The 27,137-nt window shown below is 40.8% G+C and overlaps 2 pseudogenes; both read right to left on the bottom strand.

The window, feature by feature from the left end:
- Nucleotides 1–1,048: 1,048 nt before the first annotated feature.
- LOC120867658 lies at nt 1,049–24,941 on the bottom strand (annotated as a pseudogene).
- LOC120868480 lies at nt 24,669–24,787 on the bottom strand (annotated as a pseudogene).
- Nucleotides 24,942–27,137: the final 2,196 nt, after the last annotated feature.

The following is a 27,137-nucleotide window of genomic DNA, read 5'->3' as shown; positions in this document are numbered from 1 at the left end:
TAAACTTCTACAAATGCTTTTTCCTTTTTGGAAATAGTGTCATTCAAACCACATTATTCCCCTTCCCACACTCTCCATTCTCTGTAATAACTTCTAGGGTGCCTGTGAAGCTTTAGAGGGCAAGACTCGTCTCAGAAATCATATTCCTTATCAGCTCAAAACAGGCTAGGTTATTCTGCAATCCTTGCTTCAGGCCAGAAAGGGAGTATTGAGTAGGGAAGTCTCCTAATATGAAAATGGAAGAACAGGTACAAAAAGAGATTATGTGAGTTATGAACCACCCCTGATTCTTGGTTAGCACTCTTACTTTGTGGAGTTCAAGGCATTACAGGACCTGATGCTCAGAGCAAAGTTTCTGTGAGATAGGCAGAGCAGACATTCTTTTACAAATTAAGACACTAAGACTCAAAGACAAAAGTCACTTGCCTAGGGTAACACAAATAGAAATTAACATTGAAAATGTGAATTCAGGTGCTTCGATTTCCAACCCGCAGAGGCTTAGATTTTGACATTAGGGTGCCTCTTAATAATGTGAACCCTGTGAGGAGCAGTGCAGCCATCTTAACAGCTACCAATGAAAACCTGACTCAGGGAACACCTCATAGATGCCTTGAAGTCTAAGGAGAAAAATACTGTTGTCTTGCAAAAAGAATCTGTGTGTCATTGTCCATGGTGCTCTAGAATAGTCCTAAGGCACTTGATGAATGATAACACCTATGTGAATAACCATATACTTGACACAAGTATAAATATAAGTATACTTGACAAGTATAAATGATAATAGATTGAAACAAGTTACCAAACAGTATGTAGGGATTAAAAATAGTTCTGATGGGAATGTACATAATTTAAGTCTCAGAAACGCATCCTAAAGGACAATCTTGGTAAAAATATTCATTTGAAATGGATTTAAAAATCCTGATTTCCTCTGACAGATTTTCTAAATTTCTTGTTAAGAATTTTAAAAATGATTAGTTTTCACTTAATTTTTTTTCTACTAAAGAAAATTGATTTTGTCCTTGAGAAGCTAACATGCTGTGAGTCCGCTTCATTTTAAACCATGATTTGAGAATTTGAAGGCCTTCACTGTGGGAGTGATCTTGTAGAAGAATTTATCACCTCTGGAATTTGTAGTTTCAAACAGGTAGCCAGGAGCGGAAGGGTAGCTATCCGGGCAGGTCTCCAGTTTCTTGCGCATATACTCCAGAGTATGTGGTGATGTCGTCAAACAGAAGTGACCTCTTCAAGGGAGCGTCAGCAGGTTTGCAGCTTTGGGTGGAAATTAGTTCATGGGACACGTAGTGAGACCTGAAAGTGCTCAGGCCATCGAATTTTCAGGATGGGCTGGGGATCTGCAGCTCCTGCTTAATGAGTCCCTGATGGCAGCTTTCCCATGCTGGGAAATCTTGCTTCGTGGTGCTCTTTCCTTGGAAAGGAAAGTTATGATTTCTCCTACGAGAAGTGGGCCTGATGGGAAGCACACACGTGGCCTGATGTGGGACATAGTCAAGGCGACTGGTGCTCTGCAGCTGCATGGTGCCTGCAGGAGGGACGTACTCTGATGTTTTCTGTACTTGTGGTGCTGGTAGTGCCCGTGCTTGAAAACTGTCCCTGAACTCGGTGCTTCCTTTGAATGGAGCGTCCTGGGCACTCTGGTGTGTGCAGGTCCACAGATATTTGTCGTTTCACCAACGAGACCCTGAAAGTCTCATCAGTGAGTTGTGAGGTCCTCCAACGGTTGGTCGGGTAACTTGTAGCTGTCATTTGGCCTTGCCAACTTGAATTCTGGTCGATGAGGCACATAATCAAGGCTATGACTTGTTTTACCACTAAAGGGGATGGTAGAGCCTTAGACCAGGGGGCTGGGTTTACAGCTTTGTCTAGGCTTTATCTCCTGAGGGACATAGTCCTCCTGAAATGTTGAATTTCAGAATCTCACAGTAGGGGGATAGTATGTTTGTTGTGGCTTGTAGAGTTCACTTTTCTGAATGTCCCAAGCTCTATAATCATCTTGAAAATTTAAAAGAGAGAGAGAGGATTTTTAATATAAATTTACTTATTTTAATTGGAGAATATTTTTAAATACTGAAGAACACCACCACCTTCTAAAAATCGTGACTGACTTCTCTCATCGCCGTCCTTGCATTTCCTTTAGGTATCTCAACACCAATTAAGTAGGAAGTTCCAATGATTTCCCCTCAGATTTATTCTTTTTTTTTCCTTCACTTCTACTTTCCTCTTCCTATTTCCCCACTTTAATACAAACAACTTTCCACTTTCAGATTCTTCTGATTTAACATGGGAATGGAACATCTGAGCCTTACTGTTGATTCTTTTTGAAAACCAAAAGTGTTGTGTTTTGGGTGAAGACAGAATTTAGGAGACTGGGGTTGTTTTCCCAGGAACTGGTTGGGATTTTTGTTATAACATGCTGAAGTGAAACATAAAAGCTAGGGATTAACATAAAACAAAGGGCCCTGCTGTGTGGGCAAGAGTGGTGTGGATATTACTCCTTACTTTAGGGGCACTCTTCAAAGTAAAGAAAACTTCAGCTCCACTGTACCCCTGGAAGCCTACAGGACTCCCTGAGCAAACATGTAGGGTCCAGAGTAACTTGTACTATCCCAGGAGGAGCACTGGCTTTGATTTTTCCTCCTCAGGAAATGGGCTTCATCTGGAGGTGAGGGGCCCAGACTGAATGCTCTCTAAAGTGTGAGAGACTAAGTATGGAATTTAGATTGAACCTCGGGGCTGAACCTGGGATTTCGTGTTAAATATCTTAATTCTTTTTGCAGCTCACCTAGACCATGGATAGAAAACTGAAGTGCTTATATTTCAACTGAGGTTTATTTAGGCTTTCTGTTTCTAGATGAGAAAGGGAGAAAGCTGAGAAATACTATGGAATTGACTTCACCCCAAAATACTTATCTCTAAATACCAAAAATTTATTTATAAGAGACAGAAGATATACATGATAAAGAATTAGAGTCTAGGCTAAAGGCCATGTAGTGTTTATTGAAAAGGCAAAAGTTCAAATGCTTCTTTTGTGGATACTTTTTTTGAAGAGAAAAACTCAGTCACAGGCATTTCTGCCAAAATAGCCACGTTTTTGGCCAAATAATGATGACTCCCACCACCTTCAAGCTAGTGATGTTTGAATGAGAGTGAGTAACCTAAGAACAGGCAATCTTTCGGATAGTAGAGACCTGGTAAGAAAAGATGATCTGGGTAATGCACATTCTTGGTTTGTGACCTTAAATTTGAAAACAAAGTCAGATACATGTGGGAGAATAATGTGAACGATGCCATGAAGCAGAATTGGAGAGTTTTGGTGGGCTATTGGAATAGACTCATAAAGGAAACAATGACATGATACATAGGCAGAGAAGGCTACACCTTGGAGAGCGATCAGAGAAGATGTGTCCAGGGGAGTGAGGATGCTGAGAGAAAAGCCAGCTAGCTGATGGCGGTGGTGGGGTGGGTGGTTCTCCCTCAAGCTTCCTCTGCACGCGATAGTTTTCCAATTCCACTTCACATGAAGCTTTACCACAAACTCGCTTTTTCTTGAGTCACCATGAAGGAATCTCTGTTGTTTGCTACCTCAAGTATAAAATGATAGCACTACTTTTCAGTAACTAAAAGGAAACCAGAGGATATTAATGGAAGGTCTATGGTTCCATATAAACATACAGGAAGACCCTTTGTTGCCAAAATGTCTGCCAAAAAAAAAAAAGATGTTAATTTCATGAGATAAACTAAATAGAAGAGAATTTTCTCCCTTGCCAAAAAAGTTTGGTTTTCAAAAAGGAAGCAAAAATTTAGAGAGACGAGGTTTGATAGAAATGTATTAATTCCAGAGATCTGCAGAAAACTGGTTTGCCTCTTTTAAATATCCCTATGCTCATATGCCTGGAAATTCATTATTTTCCTATAATATTTATTAATAACACTCTAGCAATACCTTTAAAACATCATGGTCTTTATTAATATCATTGGTTCTTAGTATCTTATGACACTTATGGGGAAAAAAATCAAACATAATGCTGTCTACATCTAACAATGCATCTGATCATTTGGCAGCTACAGTACTGCACTTGTTAGGTTAGGGCCATTCAGTTTGGATGGGAAGTTTGCTTTCTTCTAAACACCCTTAAGTCCATGGGGTGCTTGTGTGGGTTTGCTTATCACGAACATCCAGATGCACAGCTCCAACTCCATCCTTACACAGGGAGCTGTTCTGGGTTCCTCTTTTAGGACAAAAGTCCTCCGCAGCATATGTAGTTTCTTTCACTTGGTAGTTGGGGCTCTGTTCCCTGTATTGTCTTATGGCACCAAGAATGTGGGGCCAATTTTCATAAAGTCAGAGGGCTCCATCCTTTCTTTCTCAATCTACACATCATCAAACTTGTCTCACAGTTTTAATCCTACCTGTAAGTTGATGACTCCCAAACTTGAATCTCTACTCCAGACTTCCCTTGAAATCCAAATCAACATATCTATCTTCCTTCTAGACAATCTCTATTCAAATGTCCAAGAGGTAAATTGAAGCTTAGTTTGCCCCAACTGAGTTCACCATCTTGCTCACACTCATTTTCCCTAAATAACACAACAATAATACACTATTTTGAATTTGGCATCTCATGTAAAGATTTCACCCAGTTAATTTCTCTCCCTTACTCCCTTCTCTCTGTTTCAAGTCATTTCAAATCCTGTTTATTTTGTTTTCTAAGTTGTAAGTTTTTCCATCTGAGGCATTCATGCAATGAATAGCAACCTAATGAAATCATCAAAAATAAGAGTAAGGAAATAGAAGAAAAAAATATTGTAAACTAAGGGTCTAAAGAGTTTACAGCAAGATCCTTATTTCATTCTTGATATTTGTAGTTAGTGTCTTCTCTTTTTATTTTTCTCCTTGGTCATTGTGGTTAGGGTTATTCAACTTTGTTATCTTTTAACAGAATCAGCATTTCATTTTATCAATTTTCTCTACTGTTTTTCTCTTTACAGACTCATTGATTGCTGCCCTTTGTGCTTCTCTCTGGAATCATTTTCCTTCAACCTGAAGAACTTCCCTTAATTACTTTTGTAGTATGTATCTGCTACTAACAAATTTTCTCCTTTTTTTTCCTTCCCTAAAAACCTCTTTATTTTACATTATTTTGAAGGATATTTTCACTACATATAAAATTCTAGGATTCACTGGGTTTAAAACTCTCAATTTCTTTTCCTTTTAACATTAGATATGTCATTCATTGTCTTCAGGCTTCTATAGTTTCTGGTGAAGATAAGTACATTTCTAACTTTTCTTTTGTAGATAATGTATAGTTTTGCTCTTACTACTTCTAAGGAGTTATCTTTACTTGGTTTTCAGAAGTTTGGTGACAGTTGCCAGACATGGCTTTGTGTTTATTTTGCCGTTTGATAAGCTGCTTGAATCTGTGGCCTGAATTCCTTCACCAATTTTGAAAATTCTTTGACCATTATCTCTTCAGATACTTCCTGATTCTTCATAGGTCTTATAAGGTTTTATTATATGCTGGACGTTATGCATAAGAAAATCATAGAAACTAAAATCAGTGTTACTTTCAACAGAAGACAGCTTGCTCTTCCCTCTGTTAGGCAGATAGGATGTGGGGCAGACCACTTTGATCCAATCAGGAACTGAGCAAGACTGGCATTCAGTGACAACCTTAATTAGACAAAGTCTGCCTCTAATTACAAATTTCTCCTGACAAGACCTGTGATGTGTTTATAGCTTTGCCTTCATTCTAGTGGGGCTTTGTCTTCCAAGCACCTGTTCCCAAGAGAGACTGTGGGACATTTCTGTGAGCTCTTTCTAGCCCAGTCTTCTAGCTCACCATGTTCCCTCTACACTTAGCAAACACCCTACATGGGAAACCAGCCCTGCATCTGGGGTACTTATAGATTTTAATCCGTCATACCTGCCTATGTGTGAGGTTCTCCGCTGATTTCCCTTCCCCCTAGAAGAGTCCCCTGCTTATGCCACCCCAATCTTCAGCCTCACCTAGACTTGACAGATGTTTCCAGATGAGCGAACAGTTGCCACCTCAGCTCATCTAGGAAAGGCTCCTCCATCTCCGTAAATTTAGTTCTTTGCTTCTATTTTAAAAAAGATTTTTTAAAAATTTCTGTATGTTTTTAGCTGTTTCACTGAAGGTTATAGCCTATCTGGTAGCAGAACTCAAAAAATTTTAGTGGATACTAGAAAAATGTTAACATTTTAAGTCTGACAACCAAGAGATCACAATCTTAACCTACACTTTTGGAATTAGACCACAATCACTCAGATCCTGAAACTCTCTGGTCCACACCATAGTCACTGAATACCCGTTTATTTTTCTGGCTTTATGACTTTTTGCTCATCTCACCCTAGTTTTTAGGACATCCCTCCTCTTTCCATACATCTATACTTACTAGTCTCTGATGCATTCTCAGACTAGCCTGCAGTGATATCTTGTTAAGTCTAAATTTTTGAAGCACTAATTGTTTCACAAATTTTCTAGTGAATCATTCCCCCCTCCTTTTGATATTTCACTTACTTCTTGTATGACTATTTAATTTTGCATGCTATATTGCTCTTTATTTTCTCAATTGTAAAGATTCTAAATGTCAACAACCCTGTTCCATTCAGATCTCTATTCCTTGTAGTTCCTGGCACACAGAGGAGTAATCCCTAAAAAGTATTTATCAAATCAAATAGTGACCTATTTTATTTATGTACACTTTAGTCTGAATAAGTTTCTAAACCAAGGCTGCTGGGGGCAGATATATTTCTGTCTAAGAGTCACCAGTTCCATAGAGCCACATCTCCAGAATCTAGATGACGCCCATCTCACCATACTGTAGTTTTTTGTTTTTAATCATATCCCATTTCCATCTGCCCTCTATTTTCTAAGTGTTAGGTTATAGTGATAGGCTCTTCCCATTGTGATTCCTCTTCAGCTACAGATATGTCCTTATGGAGGGATCCACAGAGCCTATAGTGTGGTCATCACACAAGATGGTAACATGTCCCCCTTGGCCCATAGGTTTTCTTATCTCATGCTCCCAGAAATATAAGGATAACTTTTCCTCACTAGGGAAGATCAGGAGAGAGGAGGCCAGAAGGATCCCAGGAATCCTCAACACTGGGTTATGGGAGTAGAAATACATGAATATATAGGAAGCCCAGGTAATGAGAAGCCAGAACCAGTATTGGATGTGTGAGTGTGTGTGCACGAGTGTGTATGTTACATGTAAATAGTCAAGGCATCAAGGATTATCAGTATTGCTATATTTTAAGTGAACTTTACAGAGAAAAAAAAGAAGAAAATCTTACTATGGTTGTTTAAAAGACCCAGTACAAACATTTCACCACTTTTATGTAAAAATATTATGTAATACATTATCTCCTATGCACACCAATTAATATATATCTTAGCAATTACTATATGCTGTATTAGATTATAAAAATATATTTGGAAGATGGTGGAGGAATAGGACGGGGAGACCACTTTCTCCCCCACAAATTCATCAAAAGAACATTTAAATGATGAATAAATGCCACAAAACAACTTGTGAATGCAGGCAGAGGACATCAGGAACCCAGAAAAGCAGCCCATTGTCTTCAAAAAGAGGTAGGAAAAAATATAAAAGACAAAAGAGACAAAAGAGATAGGGATGGAGCTCCATCCCAGGAAGAGAGTCTCAAAAAGAGAGAAGTTTCCAAACACCAGGAAACACTCTCACTGCCAAGTCTGTGGCGAGCCTTGGAAGCGCAGAGGGCAACATAACAGGGAGGAAAAATAAATAACTAATTAAAACCCACAGATTACGAGCCCAACGGTAACTCTCCCAGCAGAGAAGCAGCACAGACGCCTGCATCTGCCACTAGCAAGCAGGGGCTGGGCAGGGAAGCATGGGCTACATTGATTAGAGCAAGGATCGGGCCCAAATGCCCCGAGGGTAATCTGAAGGAACTAATGGGCTAGCAAACCAGGCTGTGGGATAGCTACCATGTGAAAAGCTCTAACATAAGACACCACCAGGACCACACAGAGAACAAAGGACGGAACAGAATTAACCGTCTGCAGACCATCCCCTTCCAGTGATAGCCAACCAGAGCCAGAAGGGCCAGAAGGGCCGGAAGGGCTGGAAGGGGGCAATTGCAGCCCCAGAGAGACATTATCTACCAAACTGCAAGCAGGCTTCTTTGCTAACTAAGACTTCTTGGGGTTTTGGACAGTCATCATCCACCTGGGAATGTGCGCCAGTTGTACACCCAGAAATCCAAGCAGCAGGGATGGGAGAAGCGATAAGTCACAGCAACTGTGCTCGTCAAACATCTGAGCTCCTTGGACCTGGAAAGGGCACAAAACGCAGGCCCAACCGAATCTGCACCTCTGAGGACTATGTGAGTGCCTGAACCTGAGTGGCTTAGACCTGGGAGGTGCATGCAGCCCAGGGCCAGCCTTGGATGGTTCCCGGCAGAGCAACCTCAAGCCTGAGCTGTGTGTGCCGCAAGTGGGGGCAGGCCCAGTGTGGCTGAGACACTGCAAGCACACGCCAGTGTTATTTGTTTGCAGCATCCCTCCCTTCCCACAGCGCGACTGAACAAGTGAGCCTAAGAAAAGTGTCCACCACCGCCCCTCTTATGTCAGGATGGAAATCAGACATGAAGAGACCAGCAAACAGAAGAAGATAAAACAGAGGGAACCGCCTTGGAAGTGACAGGTGCAATAGGTTAAAACCCTGTCATTAGTACTGACTACATAGGAAGGGGCCTATAGATCTTGAGAAATATAAGTCAGACCAAGGAACTATCCGAAAATGAACTGACCCCACACTGCCCACAACACCAGAGAAAATCCTAGATATATCTTTACTATTTTTTATGATCATTCTTTTTTTTTTAACTATTTTTAAATTTTTAAGTCCTCTATAACTCCTTTAATTTTCATTTTTATAACCTACTATTACTTTTCAAAAAAAGACCCTATTTTTAAAGCAAACTTGATATATATATTTTTCTAAATAATTTTTGTGACTTTGTTTTTTTCTTCTTCTTCTTTTTTTTAATATTGTATTTTTGAAAATGCAACCTCTACTCTAAATTTTTAATCTTTGCTTTTTGGTACTTGTTATTAATTTTGTACCTTTAAAAACCCAATCTTCAGTACCCATTTTTACTTGAGAGAGAGATTATTGGCTTGACTGCTCTCTCCTCCTTTGGACTCTCCTTTTTCTCCACCAGGTCGCCTCTATCTCTTCCCTCCCCCTTCTCTTCTCTACCCATCTCTGTGAATCTCTGTGTGTTCCAGACAGTGGAGAACAATTAGGGAAGTGATTACTGGCTAGATCTGTCTCTCTCCTTTTCATTTCCCCCTTTTATCCTCCTGGCCACCTCTGTCTCCTTCCTCCCTCTTCTCTTTTCTGTACAACTCCATGAACATCTCTGTAAGGAAGTGATTACTGGCTAGCTTGCTCTCTCCTCTTTTGACTCCACCTCATCTCATTTGGTTCACCTCTAACGCCCTGCTCCTTCTCTTCTCCATGTAACTCTGTGAACCTCTCTGGGTGTCCCTCAATGTGGAGAAACTTTTCATATTTAACCTAGATGTTTTATCTGTGATGCTGTAGAGAAGAAGTCTTGAGACTACTGTAAAAATAAGACTAAAAACCAGAAGCAGGAGGCTTAAGTCCAAATCCTGAGAACATCAGAGAACTCCTGACTCTAGGGAACATTAACCAATAGGGGCTCATCAAATGCATCCATACCTACACTGAAACCAAGCACCACTCAAGGGCCAACAAGTTTCAGAGGAAGATATACCACGCAAATTCTCCTGCAACACAGGAATATACCCCTGAGCTTCAATATACAGGCTGCCCAAAGTTACCCCAAAACCACTGATATCTCATAACTCATTACTGGACACTTCATTGCATTCCAGAGAGAAGAAATCCAGCTCCACACACCAGAACACCGACACAAGCTTCCCGAATCAAGAAATCTTGACAAGCCACTGATGCAACCCCACCCACAGTGAGGAAACTCCACAATAAAGAGAACTCCACAAACTGCCAGAATACAGAAAGGCCACCCCAAATGCAGCAATATAAACAAGATGAAGAGACAGAGGAATACCAAACAGGTAAAGGAACAGGATAAATGCTCACCAAACCAAACAAAAGAGGAAGAGATAGAGAATCTACCTGAGAAAGAATTCCAAATAATGATAGTTAAAATGATCTAAAACCTTGAAATCAAAATGGAATCACAGATAAACAGCCTGGAGACAAGGATTGACAAGATGCAAGAAAGTTATAACAAGGACCTAGAAGAAGTAAAAAAGAGTCAATATATAATGAATAATGCAACAAATGAGATCAAAAACACTCTGGAGGCAACAAATAGTAGAATAATGGAGGCAGAAGACAGGATTAGTGAAGTAGAAGACAGAATGGTAGAAATAAATGAAACAGAGAGGAAAAAAGAAAAACAAATTAAAAGAAATGAGGACAATCTCAGAGACCTCCAGGAAAATATTAAATGCTCCAACATTCGAATCATAGGAGTTCCAGAAGAAGAAGACAAAAAGAAAGACCGTGAGAAAATACTTGAGGAGATAATAGTTGAAAACTTCCCTAAAATGGGGAAGGAAATAATCACCCAAGTCTAAGAAACCCAGAGAGTCCCAAACAGGATAAGCCAAAGGCAAAACACCCAAGACACATATTAATCAAATCAACAAAGATCAAACACAAAGAAAAATATAAAAAGCAGCAAGGGAAAAACAACAAATAACACACACGGGGATTCCCATAAGGATAACAGCTGATCTTTCAATAGAAACTCTTCAGGCAAGGAGGAAATGGCAGGACATACTTAAAGTGATGAAAACAATATAAACTGCAGCCCAGATTACTGTACCCAGCAAGGATCTCATTCAAATATGAAGGAGAAATCAAAAGCTTTACAGACAATCAAAAGCTGAGAGAATTCAGCACCACCAAACCAGCTCTCCAACAAATGCTAAAGGATACTCTCTAGACAGGAAACACAAAAAAGATGTATAAACCCAAACCCAAAACAATAAAGTAAATGGCAATGGGATCATACTTATCAATAATTGCCTTAAACGTAAATGGGTTGAATGTCCCAACCAAAAGACAAAGACTGGCTGAATGGATACAAAAACAAGATCCCTATATATGTTGTCTACAAAAGACCCACCTCAAAACAAGGGACACGTACAGACTGAAAGTGAAGGGCTGGAAAAAGATATTCCATGCAAATAGAGACCAAAAGAAAGCAGGAGTAGCAATACTCATATCAGATAAAATAGACTTTAAAACAAAGGCTGTGAAAAGAGACAAAGAAGGACACTACATAATGATCAAAGGATCAATCCAAGAAGAAGATATAACAATTATAAATATATATGCACCCAACATAGGAGCACTGCAATATGTAAGACAAATGCTAACAAGTATGAAAGGGGAAATTAACAATAACACAATAATAGTGGGAGACTTTAATACCCCACTCACACCTATGGACAGATCAACTAAACAGAAAATTAACAAGGAAACACAAACTTTAAATGATACAATAGACCAGTTAGACCTAATTGATATCTATAGGACATTTCACCCCAAAACAATGAATTTCACCTTTTTCTCAATTGCACATGGAACCTTCTCCAGGATAGATCACATCCTGGGCCATAAATCTATCCTTGATAAATTCAAAAAATTTGAAATCATTCCAAGCATCTTTTCTGATCACAATGCAGTAAGATTAGATCTCAATTACAGGAGGAAAACTATTTTAAAAAATCCAATATATGGAGGTTGAACAATATGCTTCTGAATAACCAACAAGTTACAGAAGAAATAAAAAAAGAAATCAAAATATGCATAGAAACGAATGAAAATGAAAACACAACAACCCAAAACCTGTGGGACACTATAAAAGCAGTGCTAAGGGAAAAGTTCATAGCAATACAGGCATACCTCAAGAAAAAAGTCAGATAAATAACCTAATTCTACACCTAAAGCAACTAAAAAAAGAAGAAATGAAGAACCTCAAGGTTAATAGAAGGAAAGAAATCTTAAAAATTAGGGCAGAAATAAATGCAAAAGAAACAAAAGAGACCATAGCAAAAATCAACAAAGCCAAAAGCTGGTTCTTTGAAAGGATAAATAAAATTGACAAACCATTAGCCAGACTCATCAAGAAACAAAGGGAGAAAAAACAAATCAATAAAATTAGAAATGAAAATGGAGAGATCACAACAGACAAAACAGAAATACATAGGATCATAAGAGACTACTATCAGCAATTATATGCCAATAAAATGAACAACGTGGAAGAAATGGACAAATTCTTAGAAAAGTACAACTTCCTAAAACTGAACCAGGAAGAAATAGAAAATCTTAACAGACCCATCACAAGCACGGAAATTGAAACTGTAATCAGAAATCTTCCAACAAACAAAAGCCCAGGTCCAGACGGCTTCACAGCTGAATTCTACCAAAAAATGTAGAGAAGAGCTCACACCTATCCTACTCAAACTCTTCCAGAAAATTGCAGAGGGAGGTAAACTTCCAAACTCATTCTATGAGGCCACCATCACCCTAATACCGAAACCTGACAAAATGCCACAAAAAAAGAAAACTACAGGCCAATATCACTGATGAACATAGATGCAAAAATCCTTAACAAAAGTCTAGCAATCAGAATCCAATAACACATTAAAAAGATCATACACCATGACCAAGTGGGCTTTATCCCAGGGTTGCAAGGATCCTTCAATATCTGCAAATCAATAAATGTAATTTCACCACATTAACAAATTGAAAAATAAAAGCCATATGATTTTCTCAATAGATGCAGAGAAAGCCTTTGACAAAATTCAACATCCATTTATGATTAAAAAAAAAAAAACTCTCCAGAAGGCAGGAATAGAAGGAACATACCTCAACATAATAAAAGCTATATATGACAAACCCTCAGCAAACACCCTCAATGGTGAAAAACTGAAAGCATTTCCCCTAAAGTCAGAAACAAGACAAGGGTGCCCACTTTCACCACTACTATTCAACATAGTTCTGGAAGTTTTGGCTACAGCACTCAGAGCAGAAAAAGAAATAAAAGGAATCCAAATTGGAAAAGAAGAAGTAAAACTCTCACTGTTTGCAAATGACATGACCCTCTACTTAGGAAACCCTAAAGATTCCACCAGAAAACTACCAGAGCTAATCAATGAATATAGTAAAGTTGCAGGATATAGAATCAACATACAGAAATCCCTTGCATTCCTATACACTAATAATGAGAAAATAGAAAAAGAAATTAAGGAAACAATTCATTCACCATTGCAACGAAAAGAATAAAATACTTAGGAATATATCTACCTAAAGAAACTAAAGACCTATATTTGGAAAACTATAAAACACTGGTGAAACAAATCAAAGAGGACACTAATAGATGAAGAAATATACCCTGTTCAAGGATCGGAAGAATCAATATAGTGAAAATGAGTATACTACCCCAAAGCAATCTACAGATTCAATGCAACCCCTATCAAGCTACCAGCGGTATTTTTCAGAGCTAGAACAAATAATTTCACAATTTGTATGGAAATACAAAAAAAAAAAAAAAAAAACTCGAATAGCCAAAGCAATCTTGATAAAGAACAATGGAACTGGAGGAATCAACCTGCCTGACTTCAGGATCTACTACAAAGCCACAGTCATCAAGACAGTATGGTACTGGCACAAAGACAGAAATATAGATCAATGGAACAAAATAGAAAGCCCAGAGATAAATCCACACACCTATGGACACCTTATCTTCAACAAAGGAGGCAAGAATGTACAATGGAGTAAAGACAATCTCTTTAACAAGTGGTGCTGGGAAAAGTGGTCAAGCACTTGTGAAAGGATGAAACTAGATCACTTTCTAACACCATACACAAAAATAAACTCAAAATGGATTAAAGATATAAATGTAAGACCAGAAACTATAAAACTCCTAGAGGAGAACATAGGCAAAACACTCTCCGACATAAGTCACAGCAAGATCCTCTATGATCCACCTCCTAGAATACTGGAAATAAAAGCAAGAATGAACAAATGGGACGTAATTAAACTTAAAGGCTTTTGCACAACAAAGGAAACTATAAGCAAGGTGAAAAGACAGCCTTCAGAATGGTAGAAAATAATGAAGCAACTGACAAACAACTAATCTCAAAAATATACAAGCAACTCCTGCTGCTCAATTCCAGAAAAATAAACGACCCAATCTAAAAATGGGCCAAAGAACTAAATAGACATTTATCCAAAGAAGACATACAGATGGCTAACAAACACATGAAAAGATGCTCAACATCACTCATTATCAGAGAAATGCAAATCAAAACCACAATGAGGTATCATTTCACCCCAGTCAGAATAGCTGCTATCCAAAAGTCACAAGCAATAAATACTGGAGAGGGTGTGGAGAAAAGGGAACCCTGTTACACTGTTGGTGGGAATGCAAACTAGTACAGCCACTATGGAGAACAGTGTGGAGATTCCTTAAAAAACTGGAAATGGAACTGCCTTATGACTCAGCAATCCCACTGCTGGGCATATATACCGAGGAAACCAGAATTGAAAGAGATATGTGTACCCCAATATTCATTGCAGCACTGTTTATAATAGCCAAGACATGGAAGCAACCTAGATGTCCATCAACAGATGAATGGATAAGAAAGCTGTGGTACATATACACAATGGAGTATTACTCAGCCATTAAAAAGAATACATTTGAATCAGTTTTAATGAGGTGGATGAAATTGAAGCTGATTATACAGAGTGAAGTAAGCCAGAAAGAAAAACACCAATACAGTATACTAACGCATATATATGGAATTTAGAAAGATGGTAACAATAACCCTGTATGCGAGAGAGCAAAAGAGACCCAGATGTATAGAACAGTCTTTTGGACTCTTTGGGAGAGGGAGAGGGTGGGATGATTTGGGAGAATGGCATTGAAACATGTATAATATCATATGTGAAACGAATCACCAGTCCAGGTTAGATGCAGGATACAGGATGCTTGGGGCTGGTGCACTGGGATTACCCAGGGGGATGGTATGGGAAGGAAGGTGGGAGGGAGTTCAGGATTGGGAACACGTATACACCCATGGCAGATTCATGTTGATGTATGGCAAAACCAATAGAAAGAGTAAAATAATAATAAAAATAATTTTAAAAGAAATGAATAATTGGATGGTGAAGAAAATGACCTCATTAACTAAGAGAAAAAAAAATATATATATATATATATTTGTTCACTGTATGTGAAAATCTTTGTGAAAGTTACTCAGTCGTGTCCAACTCTTTGCGACCCTATACAGTCCATGGAATTTTCTAAGCCAGATACTGGAGTGGCTAGCCTTTCCCTTCTCCAGGGGATCTTTCCAACCCAGGTCTTCCACATTGCAGGTGGATTCTCTACCAGATGAGGGAGAAGGGAAGCCAAAGAATACTGGAGTGGGTAGCCTATCCCTTCTCCAGCAGATCTTCCTGACCCAGGAATTGAACCAGGGTCTCCTGCAATGCAGGTGGATTCTTTACCAACTGAGCTATTAGGGAAGCCCTGATATGTCCACTGTATGTGTTGTCTTAAAAATTTGTTCCTTGTATGATGTCTTATATGCTCATAGCTTAAAAAACAAAACAAAGAACATTGTTCTTGATCTCCTTACTGAGCTGACAATCATACTATACTAATTCCATATACTGTGTTGTTTAGTCATTCATTCTTAGAAAGAGTGACTGTTTTGTGACCCCATGGACTGTAGCTCACCAGGCTCCTCTGTCCATGGGATTTCCCAGGCTAGAATACTGGATTGGGTTGCCATTTCCTTTTCCAGGGAACATACACTTTACTTACCTATTCAACTGCTAAGAGTGAGGTTTAAAGAATAAGTGTGTATTCAGTTATTATCTATTAAAATATAAATCATTACTGTTATTGCGGATGGCATCACTTTTATAAAAGGGTTTCATATTAGGACATTGTCACTCAGTTATATCACATACGAGTGAAAAGACTCTAAGCCTAAATATGCAATTACATTAGTAACAAAAAATAGTATGAACTAACCAGATAGCCTATTTTTGGAAAATAAAGAACTGCCCAAAGCAACAGTGTTGTAAGACCAGATTGATTTTTGGAAAGAAACTGGTTACACATCGTCCAGCCCCTTCCTCCCTGCAGTTGGTTGCCAGCAGGCAGAAGGTATTCCATGCTGGAAGGCCTAGAGGAGCAGGTGGCCTGTGTGAGGATCCAACATTGTCTCACTGGGTGAACACGTCTGTTTTATTCTTAAGTTCAGTATCAGGGACCATCTGCTAACAGAGGTAACTGTCATCCTCTATCCCAGCTTTATCAGTATATATTAAAGGCAATATTTTGGTTCTCTCCCTGCTAACACTTTTGGTTGGTTCAGAACTTGAATAGTGAAGAGGGTTGCTATTTATTTGACTTTCTCAAAGGCTGCAGTATGCTCAGTAGTTTGATACTGGGAGGAAAGGAGAAGTGCCAACTCAAAATGGCATGTGACAAATGGGACATAATGCTTGTTCAGTAGTGTCTTTTGTTTTCATGGTTTGAGATAGAGAAAACTAAGTGGCTGCATTTGGACAGGAACCCAGGTCTCTTAACTCTCAACCAAGCAAATGGTCTTTTTTCCTCACTATACAATATTATTTTGACAAAACAGAAATAAGTTTTCTCCTAAGCCTTGGAGACTTAAGTTTGGCAATCTGCCAGAATTGCGATTAGATGTTGGATGTCAAAGCTGAAGGTTAAGTTTTTGTTTTGGGGGGGCACTTTAATTTTGGAAATGGCAAGTTACCCTTATAGGTTGGGACAGTGTCCAGCTTTCCTTTTTTAACTTTTTGTCTCTCTAGAGGCCAAACTATCACCACAGGATGCCCTTTGTAAGAATTAAAATCCTGTTTGTAGGTGGTGCCAAGATCAATCGCCCTCTGTTTTGGTTTATATTCTTCTGGTTCATGGCAAGGCTGTTTGTCTATTTCATAAGGATGATAACCCGACCTGAAATATGTTTGAAACATAGCCTCACATGTTCTTTTGTTTTTAACTCTTTCAATTCAGTATTAAAGTTTTCAAGATTTTCACTGGAAAAGTCTAGAAGGTATTAAAATGGTGATGGTTGGTAAACTACTTGAAAGAGATTATTGAATTTCTTTATGTCCTACCCAGTGACTAAACATCTTAAGAAAAATAAATATTTTTTTTCTTTTTTTTTTTGTGCTGCAGATTTCTGCATGCATGTTCATCAGGGATATTGGTCTATAAATTCATTTTTGTGTGGCATCTTTGGTTTGGTATCAGAGTAATGCTCACCTCATAAAATGAGTTTGGAAATGTTTCTTCCTCTTTGCTTTTTTCCAATAATTTGAGAAAGATAGGTTTTAACTCTTCTATAAATGTTTAGTAGAATTCACCATTTGATGAATGCAAAGCCATTTGGACCCTGACTTTTTTGGGGGGAGGGGGGCTTGATTACTGATTCAGTTTCACTACTAGTATTCAATACATATTTTTTATTTTTTTTAATTTTTTAATTTATTTATTTTTTATTTTATTTTACAATTCTGTATTGGTTTTGCCATACATTGACATGAATCCACCACGGGTGTACATGCGTTCCCAAACCTGAGCCCCCCTCCCACCCTCCTCCCCATAACATCTCTCTGGGTCATCCCTGCGTACCAGCCCCAAGCATGCCATATCCTGCATCGTACATAGATGCAATTCGATTCTTACATGATATTATACATGTTTCAATACCATTCTCCCAAGTCATCTCACCCTCTCCCTCTCCCACTAATTTTTTAAAAAATCCCAGTTTTCCAAACATCTTTACAATGGATCATTGGTTAATTGGATCTTACAGAGATAAAATCTTCCAAGAATTGAATTTTTAGTCTAATCTGGAAGGAAATCACAGGTTAAAGGTTTAAATGAATCTGAAAAAAAAAAAAATAACTATATCCTCTGGGTCCACTTTGTCAAAACCCTTATTCAGCCTATTAAAGATTCTAGTGAACTGCTTGGGTGTGCTGTCTTTTTGTTGAGTCATGCTGTCTTCCTGCTCATCATTAAATAATCACTTAAAGGAGTCACGTGCATCTGACTCTGGCCTTTAGACATCAATCACATTCATAGCATGGATGTAAGTCATACTCATCTTCTGATCCCCAAGCAGCTCTTGCCAGGGATGGGGGTCAGAGGGTACCCCTGCCACCCTGGGCGTTTGATAAGCATTATGTTATTGCAGACACTGAGGCTGTCTGTTGAATTGGAGAAGACCACAGACTTGGACTAATCAAGCCACCTGGGCCCAAATCCTGGCTCTGTCATTCACTACATGTATTATATTGGATAAATTCACCCGTCTGTTCCAGTTTTCTTATATATAAAATAGAATCATAATGTCATCTACCTCATACAGGGTTGTTTTAAGGACTGACACATATATGCATATACAGCATACACATGACTGTTTTGTACACATAAAGAAGATTATTTTGATTACTACTACTATTACTAAGTCTTCCAAATTGCTTTATTTTCTTTGGCATTGACTTTCTATTGACATTTCTATTGGCATTTCTTTTCTATTGGCTGTGGTCACTTATTTTGTGATTTATTCAAACCATTTTTTTACTAAATGGTATTTTCTGTAAGTGGTCATAACCTCCCCAAAACAAAACTTACTGAATCCCTTCTCTGTTCAAAATGTAACTTCTTAGACTTGTTAACTCACCCCTGTCAATCCACTTCAACCCACCTCCTTGACCCACTTCAACCAGGTTTTTCAGTACAGCCCTCTCTAGTACAGTTTAAAGGTCCACAGTGACTTCTACATGGTGAAATGCATCAGACAGTCTTAGTCCTCATCTTACCAGACCTCTCCAGCAGTAACTTTTATTATTGACCACTCTTTCTATTTCTGGAAATCTTTCTGTCTGTATTCCTCATTATTTCTTCTCAGTCTCCTATGTTGCTTCACCCTTCTAGACTCAATCATGAAATGTTAGGGTTCCTCAGCACTTGAATCTGCACAGTCTCCTCTGCTCATCCCATGTTCCCTCCTGAGCACAGCTCCTCCACCCCCACAGCTGCCATCACTAACTAGATGGAAATGCCTCTCAAACTTACATCTCTGCTTGGACCACTTCTCTTAGGTCCAAACCAGTTTTCACAAGGCCTCTCAGATAGTCAGCAGCACCTCAAAACATCCTATATCCGTAATCAAAATTTTTCTGTCCAACAAATATGGCCCCTTTTTCTTGTTCCTTATCTTAGTGAATGGCACCACCACTTCTTCAGCTGCACAGTCAGGAACCTAGACTGACCTTTCACACCTCATGGGATTGAACCCGTTGTCTTGTATGTCTCATGCAATGGCAGGCAGGTTCCTTTATCACTGGCGTCACCTAGGAAGCCCCTTTATGCCTCACCTCCCTCTTAAATTTAGTTTATCACCACCTCCTATCAGCTTTGCCTCCTAAATCTCTCTTAAATCTAACTGCTTTTCTCTGTCTCATCCACCACCCTGATATTCTGAGCTTTTGTAATAGCTAATCCACATCAGTTCAATAGCTTCCTAAACTCACTCACTAGTTCTCTCTCCAATCTTTTCATACCCCCTGCAACACACACACACACCAAAAAGAAACCCTCAGTGGCTTCTTACTTCTCTAAGGTTATGGAAGAAACTGAGCTTGGCCCCTTCCAGTAGCTTCAACTCCCCTCGTGCTTCCTCTGCCCCTGCTGGCCTTCTTCTTCCTGCTTCATGCTGCTCTCTGCCTGAAATCACTTTCTTACATTCTTAATCCAGTTAAGTGCTTTACAGCCTTCAGATTTTAGAACATTCTTCTCATTTCCCTGATAAAGTCAAGCCCCCTATTCTGGCTATCAAGTTACCTGGTGCCTACCCTTCCTAGATTTGATCAGTGTTGCATTTTTATACTCATTCTGAATGATGTTTTTTGATTGCCACCTCCACTAGACTGCAGTGTCTGTAAGCACAGAGATCAGGACTGTTTCCACTTCTCACTGTATCCCAGGCACCAAGCATAGCACCTGACACTTAACAAAGGCTTGAGAAATATTATTTAGAGGATGAACAACAGTAGACATCACATACCTCTGCTTCTCAATATATCTGAGTTGTTCTTTGCTCTTCCCAAATGCCAGCTAGAGAGGAACAAGCTAAAATGCAATCAGGAAGTGGAAGAATCAGGGAGAGGTCAGAGAAAGCTTAGAAGTCTTAATTTCTCTAGTTAGATTAGTTACATGTTAGAAAGTGTACCTCCAAACCCAAAGCAACTTTCTGTGGAGACGTAGTGAAGGGTAAATGCACTCTTACTCATCTGATATATCCTAAAACACTGGACATGTCTGGAGTCAGACTTTCAGGGTAGCCATCTTGCCAACTCTTGCAGTCATTGATAGTGCTACAACTGTAATCCTCTAAAGGACCAAATGTCCTGTACAAGTCCAGACATCTGCACTTTAAAGTATTTTCCTACAGTACAGAAAAGTATAGAAAAGAATGACAAATTATTTTTTAATTGTACAGATGAATCAGCTGCTATCTGCTGCCTAGTCAACATCGTCAACATAAGGGAGTCAAGCAAGAGTTCCAAATCCCTTGAATGTGGTCCTTGGAAATACTTCTGTTCTTAGTTGCTAAGTTGTGCCCAACTTTTATGCAACCCATGGACTGTGGCCCATCAGGCTCCTCTGTCCATGGGATTTCCCAGTCAAGAATACTGGAGTGGGTTGCCATTTCCTTCTCCAAGGGATCTTTCTGAAGCAAGGATCGAACCTGAATCTCCTGCAGGCGAATTCTTTACCATCTGAGCCATGATACTGCTAATTCCCTAGTCAAAATATAAAGAAGAGATCTAGGATCTAGTGTTTTACTAAGTGGAAAGATGATTTAAGAAATGAAAGGTTTTGTTCTGTTGGTATATTTGAATCTTTATTTAGTTTTAATTTTTACTATTAAGGCTACTTGAACAAGGCAATGGAGAAAACCCAGAATTGAAAAGCAATTGACTTTTTTAAAGAAACATGTGGCAGGTTAAACTTTCTTCATTTTTTAAAGTTGGTTAAATGCAAAATCTTTATTCAACAAATATGAATATTGTGAACTTTATTTCAAATTTCCATTATTAATCACTAAGGCATCAAGGAAGAAAGGAGTAGAGGTGGAGGAAAAAAGAGCAACAATTTCCCTTGGCTCTATCTCAACCAGCTGCTTAGTTCCTTCATCTCATTTACTACAATCTGGAATTATCTTGTTTGTCTGATTTTTGTCTGGGGACCGTTTATAGTCACAAGACTATAAACAGTGGTGAGGAAGCCCTTCTTTCCATTCCACATCAGACCCAGTGCACAGTCCAGGACCTGCCCACTGCATTGAGTCTGTAGCAACAGACTCACCAGTGATGCTAGTTAAAAATGCATATTCCTAGAATCCACTCCATTAGCTACTGACTGTTTTAGGTAGTGGTCTGGAACCTAAAACTGGAAACTTTCTTGATGATTCCAAATCACACAAAAGTCTGAGGACTATGGAAGATCTTCACATTTCTGGAAGAGTCACACACCTACAGAAGGAACCACAAGAGTTGCCTGAAATGTTAAAGGTATAAGTACTGGACTAAAAGCTTGAAGGTCTCCACTTTTGCTAAGTAAGTAAAATGATCTTTCTTTAAAGTGAAAATGGACAATACTAAAACTTAACATTGTTCTAGAGCATTTTAAAAACTGTAAATTATAGAAATCTGATGTATGAGTTCCTTGAATGCAAGAATCTATGTTTATTGATATTTTTAATGCCTTAGATTGTGCCTTGAATATAGTGTGCACATCAACAGAATAAAGAAAAGAATTAAATTGACAAAGATACAAAGAGATCAAAAGTGCTGAGCCAAGTGAAAAGTTGAGGTTTAAAAGAACTTTTCTGTCTTTCACACACTGAATAAATATTGAGCACCTACTATGATCTCGTAGGCATGTAATAGGTTTCTGGAAATAGAATGCTGAGATAAGAAGACACACAGTTGCTGCTTTCACCGAGACTAATCTAATGATAAATAACAGGCAGATACTTTGAGAACTTACATAGGGGACTTTTACCTCACCAAAAACTGGGTGTCAGAGAAGGCTTTTCAGAGTAATAATTGAGTTGAGATCCATGGGTTGAACGAATGTAAACTAGGGTAAGATGCAGGAAGAATTTCAGGCAGGTAAAATAGTATTTTGGAAGGCTATGTGACAAGGGAAACTTAGTACATTCAAGAAATGAACAACGTCCTATGGGATGTAACCAAAAGAGTGCAAAGGGCATTACAGTGAAAATAAATCAAAGAAGAAAGTGGGGACCAAGCAATGAAGGGATTTGGTCATATATTAAATATGATGGGAAAATACAAGAGCAGTTTTAGCAGGGAGGTGATAGAATTGGATTTGCATTTTGAAAAGGTCATCTTGCTCAATATCACTAATTATTGGAGAAATTCAAATCAAAACTACAATGAGGTACCACTTCACATTAGTCAGAATGGTCATCATTAAAAAGTCTGTAAATAACAAATGCTGGAGAGGATATGGAGAAAAGGGAACTCTCCTCTACTGTTAGTAAGAATGTAAGTTGGTACAGCCACTATGAAAAATAGAATGAGGTTCCTCAAAAAACTAAAAATAGAACTACCATATTATTCAGCAGTCCCACTCCCAGGCATATATCCAACAAAACTATAATTCAAAAAGATATATGCACCATCTGTTGCCGGGAGCCAGCACGGGAGATCCCACCCATGATAAGGTCATGTGGAGAGACCTGGCAGGCAGGGTGAGTCAGGTCTCAAGGGACTACCCTCAAATTAGAATCTGTCTGTTTTATTATTTCATGAATTTCACCAACTCCTCTGACATTAACAGGGAGCTATCCCTGATCACCTTTCTCTGAAAAAAGTTAACTTAGAGCTCCAGTTAATAGTCTCCTGCATATAAAAGGAGTGTCTCAGCTCAAACCCCTCTGATGGCTCTCTAACTTGCCTGACAGGTTTCCCCGGACTTTTACAACTATGCATGTGATTGTTTACAGCCTCAGGAAGCATAAAACATCTTAAAGATATAGACACTTTTAAAAAAGCTAAGAATTATATTGGTGAAGGGTTTCACCGTTGAGTTGATTGCCACCAGGCCTCCATATCCTTTATCTTTTAGGCACCTAGGGGGATATTAATCAATGTAATTGGGATGCAGAAATAGGAATATAGTAGTTTTGATTTAGCAATACTAGACTATTGAGTTAATGAATTTTCTCTTTGTTATAAATCACTGTACTCCTCTTTCTTTGTTATAAATCATTGTATCCTTGCTATGTAAGAATATAACTTTATTTAGTGCTTTCTGAGAGTGGCACCAGACTTTGGAAAGAACAACACTTTTAGGGCAAATAAGTTTTCTGGTTGATGGACCCTTATCAGAAAAGGGCCATAAAATGCTAATAGGCCTCCTGGCCAGAAGATGATGTAAATCACCTAAGACCTGTGTATACAGATAGAGAGAAAGCCTGGTCTCAATAAGGGTCAGAGCTGCTGACCCTGCATGACTTTGTATTTTCCATTATTCTCTATGTACAGCTTAAGGTATATAAGCCCCCTGGAAAAATAAAATTTGGGGCCTTGCCTCATCATTGCTTGGCTCCCCCGTGTCAATTCTCTTTTTCTTTCTTTCTCTCTTATTCTCCTTTTCAGGCTGATCCCTTGGAGAGCAGGGGCTCACTGTGTTCACTTCTCTGCTCAGGCTTCTAAGACCCACGCAAGAGAGAGCCCAACTTGGGGCACCCTCCGCTATTCAAGTGGGTGCCCGTGGCCTACGTGAATGGTGTAAGTCCCTTGTCTTGGGACTTTATTGACTTTCTGCATAAACCAAGGAATATCAGCCTCTTTCTCTCCTCTATTTTCTAAACTGCACCATTCTTTCTTTATCTCTCTCTATATCTTTAAATAAATCCTTATCTCCTTCTATATCTCTAAATAAATAAATCTCTCATCACCAATGCCATCCACACTTCAGATACCCTGGATCCAACTGGGGCTGGTCCCTGGTAATCTGTGCACATATATCTGTGTGTGTGCAGGCACATGCGAGTATGCATGATCGCCTGCGAGGCTAGGGGTGTGGCTGGTGCTGGGGGTGGGGCTGGGGCTGAACATGGTGCCGCCCCTGGGATTGCCTGAGGCATGTCAAGGGAGCCCCAAATGGAGACCCAATGGTCATCTGGTTTCCTGGAAACCAAATGCAGAGGGGCTAGCAGGCTGCGCAGAGGCAACCCAGGTCTCCAGAGGGAGTCGGGGCCCCAGCCACCCACCCCAGAAGGGGCTGGGGCTGCGGGGGCCCAAGAGTTTTGATGCCGCTGCCTTCAAGGGACACTGGCTGGAAGGCAGGAGGTGGCTCTGAGCACAGTGGTGTGTGAGGGGCCAGGGGCAGGTGGAGCCTGTGGCACCAGCCATGCTGGGGGGCTGGGGGCTAAGGGAGAGGGGAGGCAAAAAGTCTACAGCACCCAGTATTCCCAGGGGGTCTCCCATCCAAGTACTAACCAGGCCCAACTCTACTTAGCTTCCAAGATCAGACGAGATCTGGCACGTTCAGGATGGTGTGGCCCTAGACAGAGGCAGCTGCCGCCGGGCACCCTGAGAGCCCTGCACTGCGCCTCCCTTTCCCTCTGACCTGCAGTCAGGCCAGCCCACCGGCCGCACCTCTCCACAGGCCACATACTGTACTTGAGCCACAAGACCGGACTCTGGCCGGTCAATGCCGCCATGCCCCCGCACACCAACCCCTGGCCAGAACCCGCCTGGCTGGACCAAGGGGCCCAGAAGGCTTCCAGGACCCCTAGTGGCCAGGTGTGCATGCGTGTGGGGGCTGGGGGGGGGTGAGGGGAGCAGAGGTCTCCGCATCTGCCCACCCTGGGCCTCTCCAGGCCCGCCCCTGCTTGGCAGTGCCCCACTCTCCTGTTCACTGTTCAAAGACACGTGGCCATGGAGGTGTCTGACTTCGGGGCCTGCCGGCCTCTGAGCCTCCTGCAGGCCTAGGGGCAGTGCAGCCGGGGCCCTGAGTGCCCATCTTGCCCAGCACCTGCCCAGTGCTTCCCTTGCCCCCATGCCATCTCCAAGTCTGTCTCTGAACCTTCCTCTCTTTCTGCCTCTGTCTCTCCTGACACTCAGCTTCCCATCCCTTCCTCTGGCCCTGGCCTCTAGTAGGTACTATGGCTCTGGCTCCAGCTGTCTTGCTTCATGTGGGTGCATGCAGGTGTCTGTGTGTCTGTCCGTGTGCCTGCCTGTTGCTCGTCTGCTCTCTCAGGAAGGTCCTGTGCTTGACGGGCAGAATGGGGGCAAGAGGGGGCGCCTCTGTAGGGCGACGTGCTCCGGTGGGCCGCGCTGGTGGCTCCCAGTGGCTTGGGGCACCGGGCAGGTGCGAGGCAGGATGGGAGCTTAGGGCCTGGGCTGTGCTGCACCTAGGCCCACAGGAGGCTCAGAGGCCCGTGGGCAGCAGCGGGCTGAAGCCAGACACCTCCGGGGCCACGTGGCCCTGAGCAGCGAACGGGATGTTGGGGGGAGGCGTCACGAAGTGGGGGTGGGCCTGGAGAGGCCCAGGGTGGGAGAGTGCTGAGACCTCCGCTGCCGTCACCCCACTCCGCAGCCCCCGCACGAACACCGGGCAGGCCGCTTGGGGTCCTGAAGCCCTCTGAGTCCCTGGGCCAGGCCAGGCAGTTGCTGGCCAGGGGTGGCAGTGTGCGGTGGTAGGGTGGCATCAGTCGGCTGGCGTCCGGTTGTGCAGCTCAAGTACAGCGCCCTGCCCGTGGAGAGGTGCTGCCGGCTGGCCGACCCGCAGACAGGTCAGAGCAAAAGGGAGGCGTAGCTCAGGGCTCTCAGGGCGCCTGGTGGCAGCCGCCCCTATCTAAAGTCATATCACCCTGAATGCGCCAGATCTCCTCTGATCTTGGAAGCTAAGCAGGGTCAGGCCTGGTTAGTACTTGGATGGGAGACCTACTAGGAGTTATGAGCTCCAGGCCTTTGCACAAAGTAGACAACAAGCCAAGGTATAGATGATTAAAAATCTATAGTGAAAAGTTAAATTAGATCTAAATTCAAAGATGATTTATGGAGTAAAAGCAAGTCTTTTCCATTAGCTTTTTCCCCCATTAACTTCCATAATGCTTTTCTATTAGCATAATGCTTCCTTTTTATTCTTCCTATTTCCTTGTCTATATCCATCTTTTTGCACCATAATGTGGTGCATTATGGCATAATTTTCTGCCTTATTTTCTTCCTATAACGCTGATGTAGGAGATAGATGGACTCCAGGTTAGACATTTACAACTAGCCTGTTTACATTTCCTGAGACAAGAGATAGGTGGGCTCCAGTTGAGGCATTTGTAATCAGCCTCCTGTTTGCCCTCTGAAATGGAAGTAACAAGCGAAAGAGGGTAAATAGCCAGTGTTTGTCTCTTATAAACACTTTAATAGTCATGGCAAGGACAAAGAGGGACAAAATCCTGCTTGAGTAAAGGATTAAGAGATCTCCTTTCCCCCCACCTCCTTTTGGGACAAGGGAAACACTACACATGTGTAGAAAGGCTCCTTGTGGGTCAAAAGTCAGGCCAAAATGCCAGACCATAATGAGTCTTGCTTCACCCAGAAGCTTCCACTTCAAGATCCATCTTAGCTGACGGGTGTGTGCACAACAGGGGAGAGTCCCAGGATAGGTCAGATGTGAAAAAAGAAACCAGAAATTTGGCAGAAAGGAAGACAAAGACCCAGAAGAACTGGCCTATATAAATGACATAACCACCTCTTTATTGTGCTCTTTCTTACTAGAGGGGGTGCCCATAACCTTTCTCTCCAGTTGAGTAGCTCTGTTTTGCTTCTGTCTTAACTAAACCAACTGTTTCTCTATGATCTTTCCCACGTGTTGCTGTGCTATGTCTCTAATAATAAACTGTGTATCTGTTTTTACA

The sequence above is a fragment of the Oryx dammah genome, unplaced genomic scaffold (assembly GCF_014754425.2).
Source record: "Oryx dammah isolate SB20612 unplaced genomic scaffold, SCBI_Odam_1.1 HiC_scaffold_9, whole genome shotgun sequence".
Lineage (NCBI taxonomy): Eukaryota > Metazoa > Chordata > Mammalia > Artiodactyla > Bovidae > Oryx > Oryx dammah.
This window is presented reverse-complemented; position numbering and strand designations above follow the sequence as displayed.